Source organism: Macaca nemestrina, chromosome X (assembly GCF_043159975.1).
Source record: "Macaca nemestrina isolate mMacNem1 chromosome X, mMacNem.hap1, whole genome shotgun sequence".
Classification (NCBI taxonomy): Eukaryota; Metazoa; Chordata; class Mammalia; order Primates; family Cercopithecidae; genus Macaca; species Macaca nemestrina.
In genome coordinates this window covers 148,787,368-148,806,309 of record NC_092145.1, presented here as the reverse complement: position 1 = coordinate 148,806,309, position 18,942 = coordinate 148,787,368, and the positions used below count along the sequence as shown (strand labels likewise).

Below are 18,942 nucleotides of genomic sequence, written 5' to 3'. Positions count from 1 at the left end.
TCTTTGCCAGTAATGGACACAGGGCACTTGGAGAAAGGTTCTCAGGTCTTTATGCTCTCTCATCCACCTCCAGGAACTCTGCTCCATTTTTTTTAAAGCAATAACTCCCTTTAAGTTTCTCCTCAGGGTCTTTAAGCTTAGTTTGGCTTTCCCATCCTAGTCATAACTACAATGGTCATCTTCTTTAGGTTCCTGCCTCAGCCCGTCATTTCTTAGTTAAGTAGTTGCTAAAGAGATGCCCATTGGCTTTGTTCCTTGAATCTTTTCTGGAAGAGTGGCAGTGGTGAAGAAGGTGGGGCTGGAGGCTATATTTTTTCTAAAGTCAGGTAACTACGATCGAGCCACAAAGCTTCTGAAGTTCTTTTTACTTCTCCTTTCTTTGTACTAATTCAGATGGATCTGGAAACCATTTGGCAGTATTCCCTACCATTTTCTTTCCCCTTCCATTTCCATTTCTTTTATCTATAATCTGTACTCTAGCTAAGCTCTGAAAGATTGTCTTTTAATTTTCACCATGAAGGTTGAATTATAGCTTTTGTTTATTGCCTGCAATACGTTTATGATATGTGCATATGTGTGTGTGCATTTATGAATGTGTCATGCATTTTTATGTACACATACATACTGATGCATGTGCACACCCACATATTCAGGCAGTTATACACCATTTTACAGATGAGAAAACTGAAGTTTAGAGAGGTAAAATAATTTCTCCAAGGTCACTCAGAGAGTGAAGTTAAGTTTCTTTTTAGTCCATTTTAGCTTACTCCACTGAAAGCCATTCTTTTTTTTTTTTTTTTTTTTTTTTTAAATATGGAACGCTTCACGAATTTGCGTGTCATCCTTGCACAGGGGCCATGCTAATCTTCTCTGTATCGTTCCAATTTTAGTATATGTGCTGCCGAAGCGAGCACACACTGAAAGCCATTCTTGAAAGAGTTGCCAAATCTTGTCAAATTTTGTTAAGTTAAAACTTTCACTATGACACATTTTAAGCATATAGACAGCGAGAATATCATCAAGAAAATCCATGTGTTATTGTATACTTGTTTTTATATTTCAGAAAAGAATGATGCCTTACAGAGAAGTAACTGTTGTATACTTCTTCCTGATCACATTTTCCCTACACCCTCACCAGAGGTAATATTTTCATGATTTTAAAAAATAATTCATATGCTTGCTTTTACATTATTTCTATATACACATGGATTTATACAAATATATACTTAGTTTTAGCTTTTAAGCTTTTAAATAATATCTGTTTTGCAGCAGTTGCTTTTTGTTAACATTATATTTTTGGGTTTTTTCCATGTTGATGGGAGTGACTCCCTTTTGCATTCATTTTAATTGCTCACAGTATCTCATTGTATGAATATAACACAATTTATTTTCCTGGTCTCTTACCAATATATAATTAGTCTTTTTCCACATTTTTATTTAAAAAATAATAATGTCACTGTCTGCATCTTATTCTGCCTCTCTGCAATATTTGCATTAATTGACCATCTTTTATTCTACAATTTTTTTTTCTCTTGACTTTATAACCTCAAGAATCTTGGTTTTTCCCCTTCTCCTCTGGCCACTTTTTGGTTTTCATTTCCTTCTTTCTTCTATGTAACCTAAAAATGTTGAAATTCCCCACTCTTGGTCTTGAATCCTTTTCTCTTATCTCTGTTTCCATTTATTTTTTCTGGAAGATCTCACTTATTTATGTGACTTTAAATATAGGTTGATACTCTTCAAAGTGGTGTCTCCTGTCCATACCTCCCCTCTGAGCACCAGACTCATGAATCATGACAATTGCCTACTTGACTTCTCCTCTTAGGTGTCTCAGAGGCCATTCAAGGTCAAACTTGGGACATCTAAGAAAGAAAAAAAAAGGAACTCCTGATTTTTCTGTGTAAACCTGTAATAAGAACTTTTAAAATGACCCTCACCAAGCTTGCCTCCTAGTATTCACATTTTGTCACATATTTGTATAATCTCCTCCCTTGTGTACGGACCAGACCTATTTTGCTTCTAATGAATCTATGGCAAAAGCGATGGGATGCCACTTCCAAGATTAGGTTACAAAAGACTGACTTCCATCTTGTTTGCATTCTCTGTGGCTTTCCTTAGTTGTTCACTCTGAGGAAGCCATTTTTCATGTTCTGAACTGCCTGTTGGAGAGATCCACATACCAAGGAACTAAGAACAGCCTTGGGCCAACAACCATTTGATTGCTAAAGGACTGGACTCTGCCAGTGACTACAGGAGTGTGAACTTGGAAGTGGTTCCTACCACAGTTAAGCCTGATGACTGCAACCACTGCTGACACCTCAGTTGCACTCTTGTGAGAAACCCTGAGCCAGAGAGGGTGCAGCTAAACCACATTGGGGCACCTGACCCACAGAAATAATGACATAATAAATGTTTGTTATTTTAAGCTGCTAAGCTTGGGGGTAATTTGTTACATAGTATTAGATAACTAATAGAAGTCCTATTCATCTCTCAGTGGTCTCCATATCAATAAATAATTAACTTGGCTATTCAGGTTATAAAGTCTTCCTTGACTCATGCCTCTTTCTTATCCTCCACAGCAACCCATTTGCTAGTCCTGTAGCTTCTATCTCCATTGGCATACCCTAAGCCAAGCCACCATCATCTTTTGCCTTGAGAGAAAAATAAGAGGTCTTTAGGCAGAATCCTTAGGGAATGTTAAGGTTGTTTTATCCTCCTGTCTTTTTTTTCTTATCAGTTTATTCACTTATTTAATACATTTTTATGTATCACTGAGGTCCTTTTTTAAGTACTCGGGATGGAGATAAAAACTTAACATTGTTCCTGAATCATGGATTTTGCAATAAAATAAGGGAGATTTAATTTAACCTAGAAATGTGAAAATTCTCTGAAAAGGAGATAATTGGTTCTATGAGAAGAAGATCATATTATTTCATATTGCTGCCCAATATACTAATGATTTCTCAAGGAAATCATATTGAGGATCTTTCCTGATCCCAACTTGTTTAAGGCAGAATTTTCAAGCACTGTGCAGAAAGTGGTGGTGGATAAAGCTATGTGTGTGCCATTGTATTCTATCCTTTAATTGTTATCTTTCCTTCCTTAATTACCCTCCCCATGTACGAATCACTAGGAATGAAGTCTTAAATACCAGCAACTGTGTCTGGGCATTCTGCCCTTTGCCGTCAATGAGTTTGGGCAAATTGTCAAGATTGCATTATACCTAAGGAGGGAAAAACCCATTAATTCGTATTTTTCTTGTAATATATAATGGGTGATATATATATATTATGTCATAAATCATGGCTTAATACAAGTATGTAATGGTATAGGATTTCTCTTTAACTGATCATGTCATGTTTTTGGAACCATAAAATCTCTTAGATTGAAATCGTGACTTTTACTGGTTATTGTGTTCACTCTCTCATGTAGTATAAGAATTTGCTCTATAGCCTTCATAACTGGTGATTTTCCAACTTCTGCATAATCACTTCTAGTGACTGTCAACTTATTATCTCACAAGGCAGCTTATTTGATTGTTAAAAAGATGAAATTGTTGTAACTTCTTATATCAATTAGAATTCTGCTTCCTTTTGACTTATATCTGTTCAACCTATTTACTTGCAAAACTGAGTAATCTAATCTAGGGCTCATTGTTACTCTGAAAATTCTTATCAAAAGGCTTAAACTCCTTATGACTAAGGCTTTTTAGATGGCTTATTACTTTTAGGTCTTCAAAGTTAACTCAGTTTGTTCTCTCATCAGTCCAATGTATTCTTTATCTACAGTAAGAGACAATCTCCAAATCTTGAATTGTGAGAAACTATGATTTCCTCAACCACATAAATATTTGATGCCATCATGTGATGTGACTGAGCAATCTGTGTGAGGAAAACTAGAATCAGCCTGAAACAATTTCTTCCTGTTACATCAAGTGTGACAGTGATCAGCAATAACTGTTCATGGAAGTCAATACTCATTCTTCAGCCCTTGCTTCCTGAAAACAAATTTGCTGAGGTATAAATAAAATAAGCAATAATAGTCCTGATGCAAAAAAAAATCAAAAATATTTCAGTCCCTGATTCTTTTAAATTGGACTTCATAATGCAGTTATTGACATCGAATGAAATGTTTTAAACTAAATTGTCTTCCTAGTCAAAAAGAATAGTAAAACTAATATCTGGGATATGTTACTTGTATAGATGAAATTAATTCTGAGAAATGGCCAGCATAATCTTAAATATAAACAAATCATTTGCTTATAAACCACTGAAAATGAACCATTTTCTATTGCCTGGTGTTTAAATAGTGCTCATATCTTTGAAGTTCCTGTAACATGGAAGAAGCAAGTTTATTAAATAAGTCACTAGTCTTCTTCTGTTGCCAACCATTGAATTTTATAACCCAACATAAAGGATGTATTAGTTTTCAATTGCTGCATAACAAATTGCCACAGAATTAGTGGCTTAAAAAGCATGCAGTTTCTATGGGCCAGGAGTCCATGTGTGGCTTAACTACATTATCTGCTCAGCATGTCACAAGCTTGAAAGCAAGATGTCAGCCAGTCTGAGTCCACTACCAAGCTCATGATGTTTTGGGCAGAATTGAGTCTTTTGCACATGTGGGACTGAAGTCCCCACTGTTCTTGGTGGCCAGCTGCTTCTTCAAAACCAGCAGGAGAATCTCTCTAATCTCTAGGCATTCTTTTGTTGTTGTTAATGCGTGGGGATTGTTTGTTTGTTTGTTTGACTAGACTTTATTTTTTTGAGCATTCTTAGGTTCACAGCAAGATTGGCAGGAAGGTATAGAAATTTCCCCATATACTCCCTAGCCCCACACATGCATAGCCTTCCCCATTATCAGCATCTCACACTAGAGTGGTACATTTGTTACAATTCATGAACCTACATTGCTACATCATTATCACCTAAAGACTATGTTTTATATTAGGGTTCATTCTTGGTGTTGTACATTTTATGGGTTAAGACAAGTGTGTAATAACATGTATCTACCAATATAGTATCATAAAGAGAAGTTTCACTGCCCTAAAAATCCTCTGTGTTCTACCTATTCATCTCTTATTTCCCCCCAACTCCTGACAACCACTGATCTTTTTACTATCTGCATAGTTTTGACTTCCACAATGTCAAATAGTTGGAATCATTTGGTATATAGCCTTTTCAGATTGACTTCTTTCACTTAGTAATATGTAGATAAGTTTTCTCCATGTCTTTTCATGGCTTGATAGTCCACTGCTTTTTAGTGATGAATAATATTCCATTGACTGAATGTACCACAGTTTATACATTTATCTACTAAAGGACATCTTGGTTGCATCCAAGTTTTGGCGATTATGAATAAAGCTGCTGTAAACATCCATGTGCAAGTTTTTGTGTGGACACAGGTTCTCAACTCCTTTGGGAAAGTACCAAAGAGTGTAATTGTTTGATTGTATGGTAAGAGTATGTTTAGTTTTGTAAAAGACTGATAAACTGTCTTCCAAAGTGGTTGTACCATTTTGCATTCCCACTAGCAATGAATAGGCATTCTTGTTGCTACACAACCTTGCTAACATTTGTTGTTGACAATGTTCTGGATTTTGGTCAATCTAATAGGTGTGTAGTGGTATGTAGTTGTTTTGATTTGCATTTCCCTGATGACATGATGTGGAACATCTTTTCATATGCTTATTTGCCATCTGTATATCTTCTTTGTTGAAGTGTCTGTGAATTTCTTTGGCCCATTTTAAAAATTGGGTTATTTATTGTTGAATTTTTGGTATATTTTGGATAGCAGTCCTTTATCAGATATGTCTCTTGAAAATATTTTCTACCAGTCAGTGGCATGTCTTTTGATTCTCTTGACAGTGTCTTTTGCAGAGCAGATAGTTTTAATTTTAATGAAGTCCAGCTTATCAGTTCTTTCTTTCATGGATCATGCCTTTAGTGTTGTATCTAAGAAGTCGTTGTTAAGCCCAAAGTTATCTAGTTTTTCTCCTATGTTATCTTCTAGGGGTTTTATAGTTTTATATTTTACATTTAGGTCTGTGATCCATTTTGAGTTAATTTTCTTGAAGGGTGTAAAGTCTGTGTCTCCATTACTTTTTTTCTTTTTGCATAAACCCGCTTTTAAAGGGATCACCTCTTTAGGTCAGGCTCACTCAGCCAATATCCCTTTTGATTAAATTAATCTCAACTAATTAGGGACTTTGATTATATCTACAAAAATGCCTTCATCCCCGCCATTTAATATAACCTAATCATGAGAATGACTCTACCATCAAAAAAAGCAGGCCATGTTTACACATAAGGAAGGGGATTATATAGGGCATATATACCAAGGAGGTAAGAATCTTGGAGACCTTCCAATTCAACATAACACATTCTATATACTTATTTCTGGTCCTGACATTTCTGAGCCTCACATTTATCATCTGTCAAATGAGAATTATTGCAGATCAGGCCAGGCACGGTGGCTCATGCTTGTAATCCCAGCACTTTGGGAGGCCGAGGTGGGCGGATCACCTGAGGTTAGGAGTTTGAGATCAGCCTGACCAACATGGAGAAACCCCGTCTCTACTAAAAAAAATACAAAATTATCTGGGCGTGGTGGCACATACCTGTAATCCCAGATACTCAGGAGGCTGAGGCAGGAGAATCGCTTGAACCCGGGAGGCACAGGTTGCAGGGAGCCGAGATCGCGCCATTGCACTTCAGCCTGGGCAACAAGAGCAAAACTCCGTCTCAAAGAAAAAAAAAAAAAAGAATTATTGTAGATCAAATGAGAATTGTTACAAATATTAGGACCCCCACCCCTAATAGCACCACTGTGTTTTTACCTTTATGCTATTGTGGTAAGGCTAAAACCAGTCTAGCTCATAGAATCATTAGAAACTTTCCAGACCTCATGAGGCACACTGGCATCCTGGTAGGAGAATGCTATGTCTTCTAGATCATCTCAAAGCAAAAGGCTTTCTAGAAAAGTTAGCATCTACATTGCAACATCTTTTGTTTTTCCCTTTCAGTTCAGTACCACTCCATTAGCATAACACCCCACAGTAAAGAGAAAGGACACTCACAGTCAAGATGATGGAGTCAACTTGCAAATGAGACATCCCTAGGTAGACCTGTTGGTACTTGGGGTCCTCTTCTAATTGCTTTTTTTTTTTTGTGGGGGAGGTCTCAATGCTGGTCATCAACTTGGAAAACCTCATCTTGAGCTATTCAGAGAGAACTTTATTTCTTGGCAATTGAAATTTCTGAAAATACAGCATTAAGTGATACAGCAGACAGCAAAAACAGAATGTATTCTCTATGGGCAATCTGGGAATGGCAACAAACCACAGGCATCTAACAATTTGTTTGTTACAAGAGGAACCTGAACCATGCTAAAACAAATGGACATTAACATTGTTAGAGAAGACACTGTCCATTAGCAAGCACTAGCAGGGAGAAAAAGTAAATGAAGCCTAAAAGCAAGTTGGAGGTAGCCATCTACTTACTAGAGATAAAGACAGAATATTAGCTAAAACAAAGCAATAGGATGAGGAATAAAGGCTATGTTTTTGTGGTAGACATTTCCCTCTTGAGCTGAGTATCTAATACCCCTCACCCCAAACCCAACTGAGCATCTCCTTTCCTAAGGTACTCTAACAGATTCCAATAATGCCTCCACGGATGGGTTTGGGTGAGGATGATTGATAATGTTTATAAAATATCTACCATAATGTCTTTCAGGTAATGAACACATGTAACAAATGCTAACTGCAGTTTTCTTAGAAGGAGTAGTATGAGTAGCATACAGTGCAATTTCTCTGGAGGGAAAAGCTATAAAGTAACAATACCAATGTTCACAGTAATTTACGGGAGGATTGGGTAGAAGAGGAATAAATACAGAACAGCATGTTTCAACCTGCTTGGTCAATTTTCAGTAACAGGAACAGTCATGTTTTCCCCAGGAGGTCAGTCTTTTGGTAGAAACTGTAGTGAATAGAAGCATGCATCATCTTTGTCAATGTGATGAATGCTATTCAGAAAAAAAGTGTTATTTATAAGAATCTTCCAAAATAAATTCTACAAGACATATTTGGCAGGTTAAAAAGAAACTTGGAGGAATAAAAGAATGTCCAGAACAAAAGCTCAAAACATTGGAGACAATGTTCATGGCTGTGAATTTCCCATTGCAAGGTGGAAATGATCAGTATAGATGATGAACTGGGAGGGTAAGAGCTGAGGAGTCAAGGTTTTTTTCTATTACTCTAGGTCAGTGATTCTCAACCAGGGATGAATTTGTCACTCAGGAGGCATTTAGAAGTGTTTGGAGATGTTTTCTGGTTGTCACAGCTTAGGGAAGGAGAGGTGGTGCTACTGGCATCTAGTGGGCGGAGGCCAGTGATACTTCTTAAACGTCCTACAGTGTCCAGGATAGCTTCCACAACAAGGGACTGGTCTGGAATTTGAACTGTAGGAGCAACTGGATTTTGTTGAATGCTTGTGTACAGGAGACTTACATAATCAGGTGTGTATTTTAGAAAGCTCCCTCTGCTTTTGAAGTAGAGAGTGGACTGAAGAAGGGCCAGAATGGAATCAGAGGGACTTCTTAAGAGATAAGTTGTCTTCCGTAAGGGCAAGGGATACCTGTGGTCTGGACCAAAACTATGGCAGTGGGAGGTGACAAGATATGGACACAGTTGAGAAAGCTTGAGGAGTGGAATCAGTAGAATTTGATGTTTCTTTGGATGTGGAAGATGAAGGCATGGGAGAATTCTGGAGTTAACCCCAGGTTTTGATTTGGTGGCATCAATCACTAAGACAGGAAAACAGGAGGATTTTGATGAGAATGAAAAAATATATACAAAATAAACATGCTAAATTTGACATGCATGCTTGGACATTCAAGTAGTGTGATCCAACAGGCAGGGGAGAATCTGAAAATACAAGCAAGTACTGGGGTGGAGATATGAACTTAAGAATCATCATCATACAGTATTTGAAGCCATAGAAGTTGAAACTGAAAAGATAACTAACCAAGAGGGAGGTGGAAGAGCTCCAGCTTTTCAAAGATAGGCAGAGAAGAGGAGTTTGCCAAGGGAATGGAGAAAAAACTCCTACGCTTGTACAGAACATTGCAAGATGTGTTTCCTAGAGTGAATGTTTGAAAGAAGTGAGTCCTTGGCAGTATTTAATGTATAAAGAAGTTAGCTGGAAATATCCTTTGATTTAGCAATACAGTAATCATTGATTGTAACAGTGAGAATAGTTTCACTGAAATCATTTGCCCTTAAAGGAGAGGAGAACAATAGGAAAAATACTAGAGAGGACTAGGGGTCCAAGAGAGGAAATTTTAAATTAATGTCAGGAACTGGAACATGTTTGAATGCTGAATGTTGGTGACAAATGAGAGTGGAAAATTGTACTGAAATGGCTTCTACAGCACAAATGGAGAGACTAGCCTTAGAAGGAAGAAAGAACACCTTCTGGCATAAGCAAAACAATGATGGAAGTTTTTGGTAAATTTATGAATCTGTCAGTGGTAAATGAATAAGTACTTACCTGAGAACTTATTTTTTCTCTAAGAAGTCTAAGATAAAGTCATCTGAAAATAAGTACTTGCCTGAGAACTTCTTGCTTCTCTGGGAAGTCTAAGATAAAGTCATCTAAGATAATTCTTATTTGACAGTTGATAAATGTGAGGCTCAGAAATGTGTAGGTAGGAATTTTGAGAAGCTCAAAGAAAGGTTGAAATAGTTGCTGAAATTGGGAAAGAGGTATTACCAGAAATACACAAAAATTACTAGTCAAAGGAATACCAAAGACCAATTAAGGCTGACTACCTTCATTATGGTGTAATCACTCCATTCTGTTTTGGATTCTCTACAGTGGTTGTCAGCATCTTGGTGAAAGTGGTGTCAATTTAGAGAGTTGAGTTTGTTAGGGTTAAGATTTGGCTAAGTGAGTTTGAGAGGAGATTGAAGAAAGTGTATTACGGAAATAAATGTCCGTAAAACTAAATTAAATGGGGAAGGAAGGAATGACAGGAGGTAGGGGTGATGGATAGGGAGAAAATAGTAGAGTGACCAAGGAAACAGGGAGTCCCTCTGAGGCCAAAGAATAGTTAACTGAAAGAACTGGAGGCAGAAGAAGTTGCGGTCCAAGGGGAATTATTTGAGTTTAAGATTTCAGACACAGAGATTTTCTAGGTGAAGGCAATATAAAAATGTGGCCATGGGAGAAGGCAGAAGTGAAGCGAAGGTGAAAGTAATTGCAGATGAAGTCAGGGGATTGAGAGACAAGGATGTTGAATGCAATATCCAAATTAATATGTACTAGAGAGGCAATTAATGTGGACTATTAAGGGATAAACATCTTCATGGAATAAGGGAATAGATTTAAATGTAATGGCAAGCAGGTGGGAAGAGGAGGGTGGTACTTGGTGTCATACACAGAGGAGGTATTTTATTTTATTTTATTTTATTTTATTTTATTTTGAGATGGAGTTTCACTCTTGTTGCCCAGGCTGGAGTTCAATGGCACGATCTCAGCTCACTGCAAACTTCGCCTCCCAGATTCAAGCAATTCTCCTACCTCAGCCTCCCAAGTAGCTGGGATTACAGGCATGTGCCACCATGCCCAGCTAATTTTGTATTTTTAGTAGAGATGGGGTTTCTTCATATTGGTCAGGCTGGTCTCAAACTCCTGACCTCAGGTGATCCGCCCGCCTTGGCCTCCCAAAGTGCTGGGATTACAGGCATGAGCCACCGCGCCTGGTCAGAGGAGGTATTTTAAACCAAGCATTTTGGATTGATGATCTACAGAAGTAGTCCTGTGGGGTGAAGAGGCCATAGATTTATTTACCAACCATAATATTTATAAGATGAGGAGACTATGCAGATTTCACTTGAGACATCTTTGAGGAAACATATGGGAGAGAAGAAAAAAGTCAGCCATAATTTCGTCATCCTGAGCAATCACTGTCAACACATTTAAGAAGATTGTCCCGGAGATGGGGTAAGAATTGGTCAGAGTGGGAAGACAACTGAGACAAAAAGGTAATGAAGTCTTTGTTGTAGGGCTGCAGTGGTCGGGATAGAGAGAGAGATGACTGTAAGCAAGATCAGCATTCAGATAGTTCATTTTTCTACTCTCAAATGTCAATTCCTGAACATTATCTGTATTATAAGGCCTGCAAGTTTTTTCAGTGCTCCTTTTGCTTATCCTTTATTATGAGCCCCAATATAACCAGCTATTGTCATCTGCTACTTCCTTCATCTGGGAGTTGAATTACCTAAAAAGCTTTTCATCTGGTACATAGTTGTTTTATATAAGACTTCTACTCCAGTCACTAGCTTTACCATTGCTTATTTCAGCACTTGGGAGTGGAGCAGAAACTATGATACAGCTAGACCATTTGTTTCCAGTCTTTTTGGTTCTTTCACTGGGAAGGTACGTTCAGCCACTGTCCCTGTAGTCTAACCATTCAAGAATTGGATTAGATGAATGCATAAAACAGCATGTAGGCAGTCCTTGAAGGGAGTTATACTTTGGTTAACTGATTTATTCCTTTGTCAGAACCATTGTGTGTATGCATGGCCATGCGTATGTATGTGTGTATACACACAACTGATAAAAGCAACCAGTGTTTGAGTGTTTCCTACAGCGTTGTGTGTAGGCAGCTCTAGCATCACTGTAAAAGGTATGCGGTGGGCTGACAACTCAAGTTGGCAGCTGTTCCTCTTAAAACTACTTCACTCCATGAAGTCAGCAGAGAAAGCAGTCAGTCTCTTGAACAGTTTATGCTTGGTTCTTGGCATCATTAAAATTCGGTTCTATTCAGTGTTGCTTCCTTTGCACAATCAGGATGCTCCGTTTTCAGACATTCAAAGTGTTGAAAATTTTTTAATAAATAGATTTTCATTGGCATCAAGTCCAAGTTGAGTGACTCTCAATGTAGGAAATAACAGTATAATTATATTTTGGAGGGTCTTTCCCCCTCTTTGGCTAACATTTGTAAGTGTTCTATGGTTTCCAAACCTCTTTCATGTATAATGATTTATTGCTTATACAACACCACAAAGTTGGTACCATGAGCCCTAATTCAAAGATCAGTAAACGGATTTTCAGAAGGGAAAAGTGCTGGTTTCGGTGATGGAGTCAAGCTAAAAACACTGGTTGTCTTGGACTCTAGGGATCTTTCTATTATAACATGATAACTTTGAGCAAGTGATGTTTCTATTGTATTAACAGTTTGTATTGTAATAAAGTGTGTTCAACTTTATCTCAAGCTGTATTTCAAGGTTAACACTTTATAAATGGAACTAAATCATTGGAGCTTAGGCCAGGGGCTGGAAGTTTATTGATTGATCTAGTCTGGCCTCTTGGGTTTCTTGATATTTGGTGAAATGGTACATTTCTCAGTACATTGGAAAGGCATTTTATTTCCTCTAGAATGAAGAGCACGCTCTTGAATTTTAAAGAGAGGAAATGACTGTCCAACAGAGATCATGGGCCCAAAGCATAAACCACAAGCCTCACGTTGGTACAGGAAAAAAACATAGGTAATTTCTGAAGAGCCTTTCTATCAACTTCTACTTAAATCTATGTCTTGAAATGATAGGCACATATGATAGCTTCTGGAAGTATGCATAGTAATTAAATGTATCATTCTATTCCACACTATACTGAAGTCACTAATGATTAAATGTGTTTATTTTCAAAGATATTATACTTTACAGTGTCATAATATTTGAATATTAAAATATATGTAATAGAAGTAAATTATACACTATCAAAGTACTTTACATGGATCATTTATTAATCACAAAGGATAATAGATTCCTTTACCATGGAAAGATCTGACAAATACCGCCTAAACCAAATTACCCAAGTTAACATCTCCAATAATAGAACAAATGAATATCAAGTGCCTCCTGGTGTGATGTAGCTTGAAGGACACAATATCAAATCTGTGATATACCAGCCTAAAATGCTTAATCACTATCTAGTCATGAGAAACATCAGAACAACCAAGATTGAGGGACATTCTACAACAACACTGATGATACTCTTCAAAATGGCAATGTCATAAAAGACAAAGGCAGAGGCATGAGAAATACATGCAATAACTTACATCTGGATCAGAAAAACAAAATTGTTATAAAAAATATTAGGAAAACTTGCAAGATAAAAATTGAACAAGAAAAAAGTAGTATCTTTGAGAACAAGTGAGAACATTTTGACATTTCTTTAGAAATAATATGAATTGATTTGAAAATTATTTTGAAAGTAATCTAGAGCTAAGAAAGTAATGGCTTGCAGAGAACCCTTTGAGTTTGCTTCATTATTTAAAAATTCAATAAAATAAGAAATTATTCCTATTTTAAGTGAAATAGTTTATTATAGAACCTTATTTCAGCTCAGGCAATTTCTACTCTACGCAGATTAATTTCACTTGCATAAAATTTTGAGATTTCGGTAGACTTTATTTCAATTTGTTTATTTTAATATTTAAGAGAGTCATTTTGTTATTTATGCATGATCCCTTTTAAGAAGTGTTTATTTGTTTACTGATTTAGGAGTATTATTATGTACAAAGATTCTAAAACAGTCATCCAGATGCCATTGACACGGTAATGTGGGGAATTTCATTAATTTATATGATTTCTCTGTTTTCATATTTCACCATTTACTATTCCACCTCCACACCTGGAAGAGTATCTGATCTTGGCTGAGTATCTTTGTGAGAATACATTTATCTGTCCATTTGTTAATATAAATATTTATCGAGTAGCTATGAGATTGTCTAGTACCTTTGCTGGGTACTAGAACTTTACAGAAAAACTATACCGTGTCTTTCTCCTCATACAGGCAATGTGTTGACTCATGAAGCTTCCAGGTAGTTCTCCAATGTTCTCAGCTGGATGATAGGTAAATATTTAGAGTTTTTAGAATGAGAAGATGAGGAGACCTACTTCTATACCTGTGTTTTCTCGTGAGGATTATATTTGTCAATAATCTCTTCCCTCCATTTGTACTTATTTATTCATAATGCATTATGACAAATGTATATAGTTATACAGCTGCCACCACAGTTTAGATATAGAACGTTTTGATCATACCAACAAGTTTCTCCTGCTCCTTTATACTTATCTTTACTTCCCATCACCCTTGGCCCTTGATCTGATTTTTGTTCTTGTGAGTTTGCATTTTCCAGGGAATTATATAAATGGAATCACATAGTGTGTGACCTTTGGGGTCTGGCTTGTTTCACTTAGCATAATGCTTTTGAGTTTCAACCATTTTATTTACTTATTTTATTTTTAATCTGTTATTTTAGGTTAAGGGGTACATGTGCACATTTATTTTTTGTTTTTTGGTTTTGTTTGTTTGTTTGTTTTTTGAGATGGACTCTCACTCTGTCGCCCAGGCTGGAGTGCAGTGTCGTGATCTTGGCTCACTGCAAGCTCTGCCTCCTGGGTTCAGGCCATTCTCCTGCCTCAGCCTCCCAAGTAGCTGGGACTACTGGCACCCATCACCACGCCTGGCTACATGTGCACATTTGTTATACAGGTGAACTTGTATCACGTGGGTTTGGTGTACAGATTCTTTTATCATACAGGTACTAGGCCTAGTACCCAATAGATACTTTGATCCTCTCCCTCCTCCCACCCTCCACCCTCAAGTAGGCCCCAGTGTCTGCTGTTCCCCTCTTGTGTTCATGTGTTCTCATCATTTAACTCCCACTTATAAGTGAGAACATGTTGTATTTGATTTTCTGTTCCTGCATTATTTTGCTAAGGCCTCCAGCTCCATCCACGTCCCTGCAAAGGACATGATCGTATTCTTTTCTATGATGAGTTTCAATCATTTTTTGTGTGTATCAGTAGTTTGTTCCTTTTTAGTATGGAATAGTATCTCATTGTATGGATGTACTACAATTTGTTTATTCATTCACCAATAGATTTGGTATTTATTTTCCAGTTTTTGACTAAGAGTGAATAAATGCATTATTAGTGTTAACAAACTAGTCTTTTGATATATAATTTCATTTCTTTTGAGTAATTAGCAAAAGTAGACTATCTGGGATGGATATTAAGTGGTATGCTTAAGTTTTTAAGATGTGCTAAAGTCTTAGCACTTAGTTCCTAAGTGGCTGCATCACCTTGTATTCCCACTAACAATGTATGAGATTTCCAGTTGCTCCATATCCAAACTAGCACTTGATATTTTCAGTCTTCTTCATTTTAGCCATTCTAAGAGATGTAGAGTAATGTAACATTGTAATTTTAATTTTTCATCCAAATGTGCTTTTAACAGCTTATTTGAATTGTAATAGTTCTTTATATATTCTAGGGATAAACCCTTCTTTTTATTTATTTATTTTTTATTATTATACTTTAAGTTCTAGAGTACATGTGCACAATGTGCAGGTTTGTTACATATGTATATATGTGCCATGTTGGTGTACTGCACCCATCAACTCGTCAGCACACATCAACTCGTCATTTACATCAGTTATAACTCCCAATGCCATCCCTCGCCCCTCCCCCCTCGCCCCTCCCCATAATAGGCCCAGGTGTGTGATGTTCCCCTTCCCATGTCCAACTGATCTCACAATTGCTTCAAAGAGAATAAAATACCTAGGAATCCAACTTACAAGGGATGTAAAGGACCTCTTCAAGGAGAACTACAAACCACTGCTCAGTGAAATGAAAGAGGACACAAACGAATGGAAGAACATACCATGCTCATGGATAGGAAGAATCAATATCATGAAAATGGTCATACTGCCCAAGGTAATTTACAGATTCAATGCCATCCCCATCAAGCTACCACTGACTTTCTTCACAGAATTGGAAAAAACTGCTTTAAAGTTCGTATGGAATCAAAAAAGAGCCCACATTGCCAAGACAATCCTAAGCCAAAAGAACAAAGCTGAAGGCATCACGCTACCTGACTTCAAACTATACTACAAGGCTACAGTAACCAAAACAGCATGGTACTGGTACCAAAACAGAGATAGAGACCAATGGAACAGAACAGAGGCCTCAGAAATAATACCACACATCTACAGCCATCTGATCTTTGACAAACCTGAGAGAAACAAGAAATGGGGAAAGGATTCCCTATTTAATAAATGGTGCTGGGAAAATTGGATAGTCACAAGTAGAAAGCTGAAACTGGATCCTTTCCTTACTTCTTATACGAAAATTAATTCAAGATGGATTAGAGACTTAAATATTAGACCTAATACCATAAAAATCCTAGAAGAAAACCTGGGTAATACCATTCAGGGCATAGGCATGGGTAAGAACTTCATGTCTAAAACAGCAAAAGCAATCGCAACAAAAGCCAAAATGGACAAATGGGATCTAATTAAACTAAAGAGCTTCTACACAGCAAAAGAAACGATCATCAGAGTGAACAGGCAACCTACAGAATGGGAGAACATTTTTGCAATCTACTCATCTGACAAAGGGCTAATATCCAGAACCTGCAAAAGCTCAAACAAATTTACAAGAAAAAAACAAACAACCCCATCAAAAAGTGGGCAAAGGATATGAACAGATACTTCTCAAAAGAAGACATTCATACAGCCAACAGACACATGAAAAAATGCTTGTCATCACTGGCCTTCAGAGAAATGCAAATCAAAACCACAATGAGATACCATCTCACACCAGTTAGAATGGCAATCATTAAAAAATCAGGAAATAACAGGTGCTGGAGAGGATGTGGAGAAATAGGAACACTTTTACACTGTTGGTGGGACTGTAAACTAGTTCAACCATTGTGGAAAACAGTGTGGTGATTCCTCAAGGATCTAGACCTAGAAATACCATATGACCCAGCCATCGCATTACTGGGTATATACCCAAAGGATTATAAATCATGCTGCTATAAAGACACATGCACACGTATGTTTATTGCGGCACTATTCACAATAGCAAAGATTTGGAATCAACCCAAATGTCCATCAGTGACAGACTGGATTAAGAAAATGTGGCACATATACACCATGGAATACTATGCAGCTATAAAAAAGGATGAGTTTGTGTCCTTTGTAGGGACATGGGTGCAACTGGAAACCATCATTCTCAGCAAACTTTCGCAAGAACAGAAAGCCAAACCCTTCTTTAGAATGTTTTTTTGGGAAATATTTTCTCCCAGTTCTGTAGAGTGTCTGCGTTTTCTTAACAGTGTCTATTGAAGAAAAAAATTTGATGAAGTCTAAATTACTAATTTTTGTTATAGTGTGTGCTTTTTACATCTATATCAAATAAATCAGTAGCTAACTTAACTTCTCAAAAATATTCTTCTGTGTTCTCCCCTAGAAGGTTTAGTTTCAGCTCTGACATTTAGGTCTCTGATCAAAATGTCTTCCTAGGAATTTGTCTGTGTCAACTAATGTGCAGAATTGTTTGGCATAAATTTTTTCATAATGTTTTCTTATAATCCATTTAACTTCCCTAGGATTGATAGTGATGTACACTTTTTCATTCCTAATTTTGGTAATTTGTTTCTTCTATTTTTTTTTGTCATATGGTCTAGAAATGTATCCGTTTTTAGTGATTTATTTTTTCTATTGTTTTTCTGTTTTCCATTTGATTGATTTCCCCTTTGATCTTTATGGTTTCCTTCCTGTTTGCTTTGTATCTAGTTTGTTCCATTTTTTTTTCTAATTTCTTTCTCTTTTTTTGAGACAGGGTCTCACTCTGTCTCCTAGGCTGCAGTGCAGTGATATGATCAGTTCGGTGCAGCTTCCAAAAGTCCTGGGATTATAGGTGTAAACCACTGTGCACAGCCCCTATTTTCTAAATTCTTAAGGTGAAAACTTAATGGTTTGAGATTTTTCTTTTTTAAATATAGATCTTTAGAGCTATAAATTATTCTTTAAGTACTACTTTGGCTACATCAAAGGAATTTTAATATATGTGATTTTGTCTTAATTCAGCTCAGATACTTTCTAATTTTCCTTTTTATTCTTTACCCATATGGCATGTAGAAAATTATTGTTTAATTTTCTATTTTTTTGTTGTTTTACTAATTTAATTCCATTGTTGTTGGAGAACATACATTAAAATACTCAATAATATTGCTTTGTGGAACAGAATATGATCTATTCTGAGGAACGTTTGTGTATGCTTAGGAAAAAAACCATGTAAGGCTGGGTACGGTGGCTCATGCCTGTAATCCCAGCACTTTGGGAGGCCAAGGTGGGCGGATCACCTGAGGTAGGGAGTTGGAGACCAGCCTGACCAACGTGGAGAAGCCCTGTCTCTACTAAAAATACAAAATTAGCCGGGCATGGTGGTGCATGCCTGTAATTCCAGCTACTTGGGAGGCTGAGGTAGGAGAATCGCTTTAACCCGGGAGGCAGAGGTTGAGGTGAGCCGAGATCACACCATTGCACTCTAGCCTGGGCAACAAGAGTGCAACTTCATCAAAAAAACAAACAAACAAAAACAAAAAACAAAATATGTATTATGCTGCTATTAGGTGCAGTATTCCATAAATGTTAATTAGGTCAGGTTGGTAGATAGTGTTGTCTAAGTCTTCTACATCTTTATTGATTTCCTGTATAGTAGTTTTATAAATAATTTAGAGTACTGAAATCTCTAACTTGAAATATTGAATTGTATATTTCTTCTTTAGTTCTGTCATTTTTGTCTTTATATAATTTGATGATCTGTGTCTAGGTACATACATGTTTATAACTATTATGTCTCCCTGACATATTGATCTTTTCATTAGAAAAGTTCCTCTTGTATCTAGTGATTTTTTTTTTTTTTTGTCTTAAAATCTGTCTTTTTTTCTAGGGGTAATATAGCCACTCCAGCTTCTATGGTTACTGTTTGAATGGTTTATCTTTTTCTATCATATTACTTTCAATGTATATATTTCTCTTGTAGACATCATATAGAAGTCTACTGATTTTCAGCCAATC

General features: G+C 36.8%; 1 protein-coding gene and 1 non-coding gene across 5 annotated transcripts in view; one reads left to right on the top strand and one right to left on the bottom strand.

Annotated features, from left to right (window-relative positions):
• The window catches only part of LOC105478121 (FERM and PDZ domain containing 4), a 924,449-nt gene that overhangs the window by 211,380 nt on the left and 694,127 nt on the right, over positions 1-18,942 (top strand). Inside the window, exon 2 of one of the 4 annotated variants that reach the window (XM_071089203.1) lies at positions 1,064-1,140. The exons of the other annotated variants lie outside the window; for them this stretch is intronic. The gene's annotated coding sequence lies outside the window, so the exon portion shown is untranslated. The remainder of the gene's footprint in view (positions 1-1,063; positions 1,141-18,942) is intronic. 4 annotated transcript variants of the gene reach the window in all.
• Positions 808-914, bottom strand: LOC112426023 (U6 spliceosomal RNA). Its single transcript, XR_003017268.1, has one exon. It is a non-coding gene; the product is annotated as a U6 spliceosomal RNA (small nuclear RNA).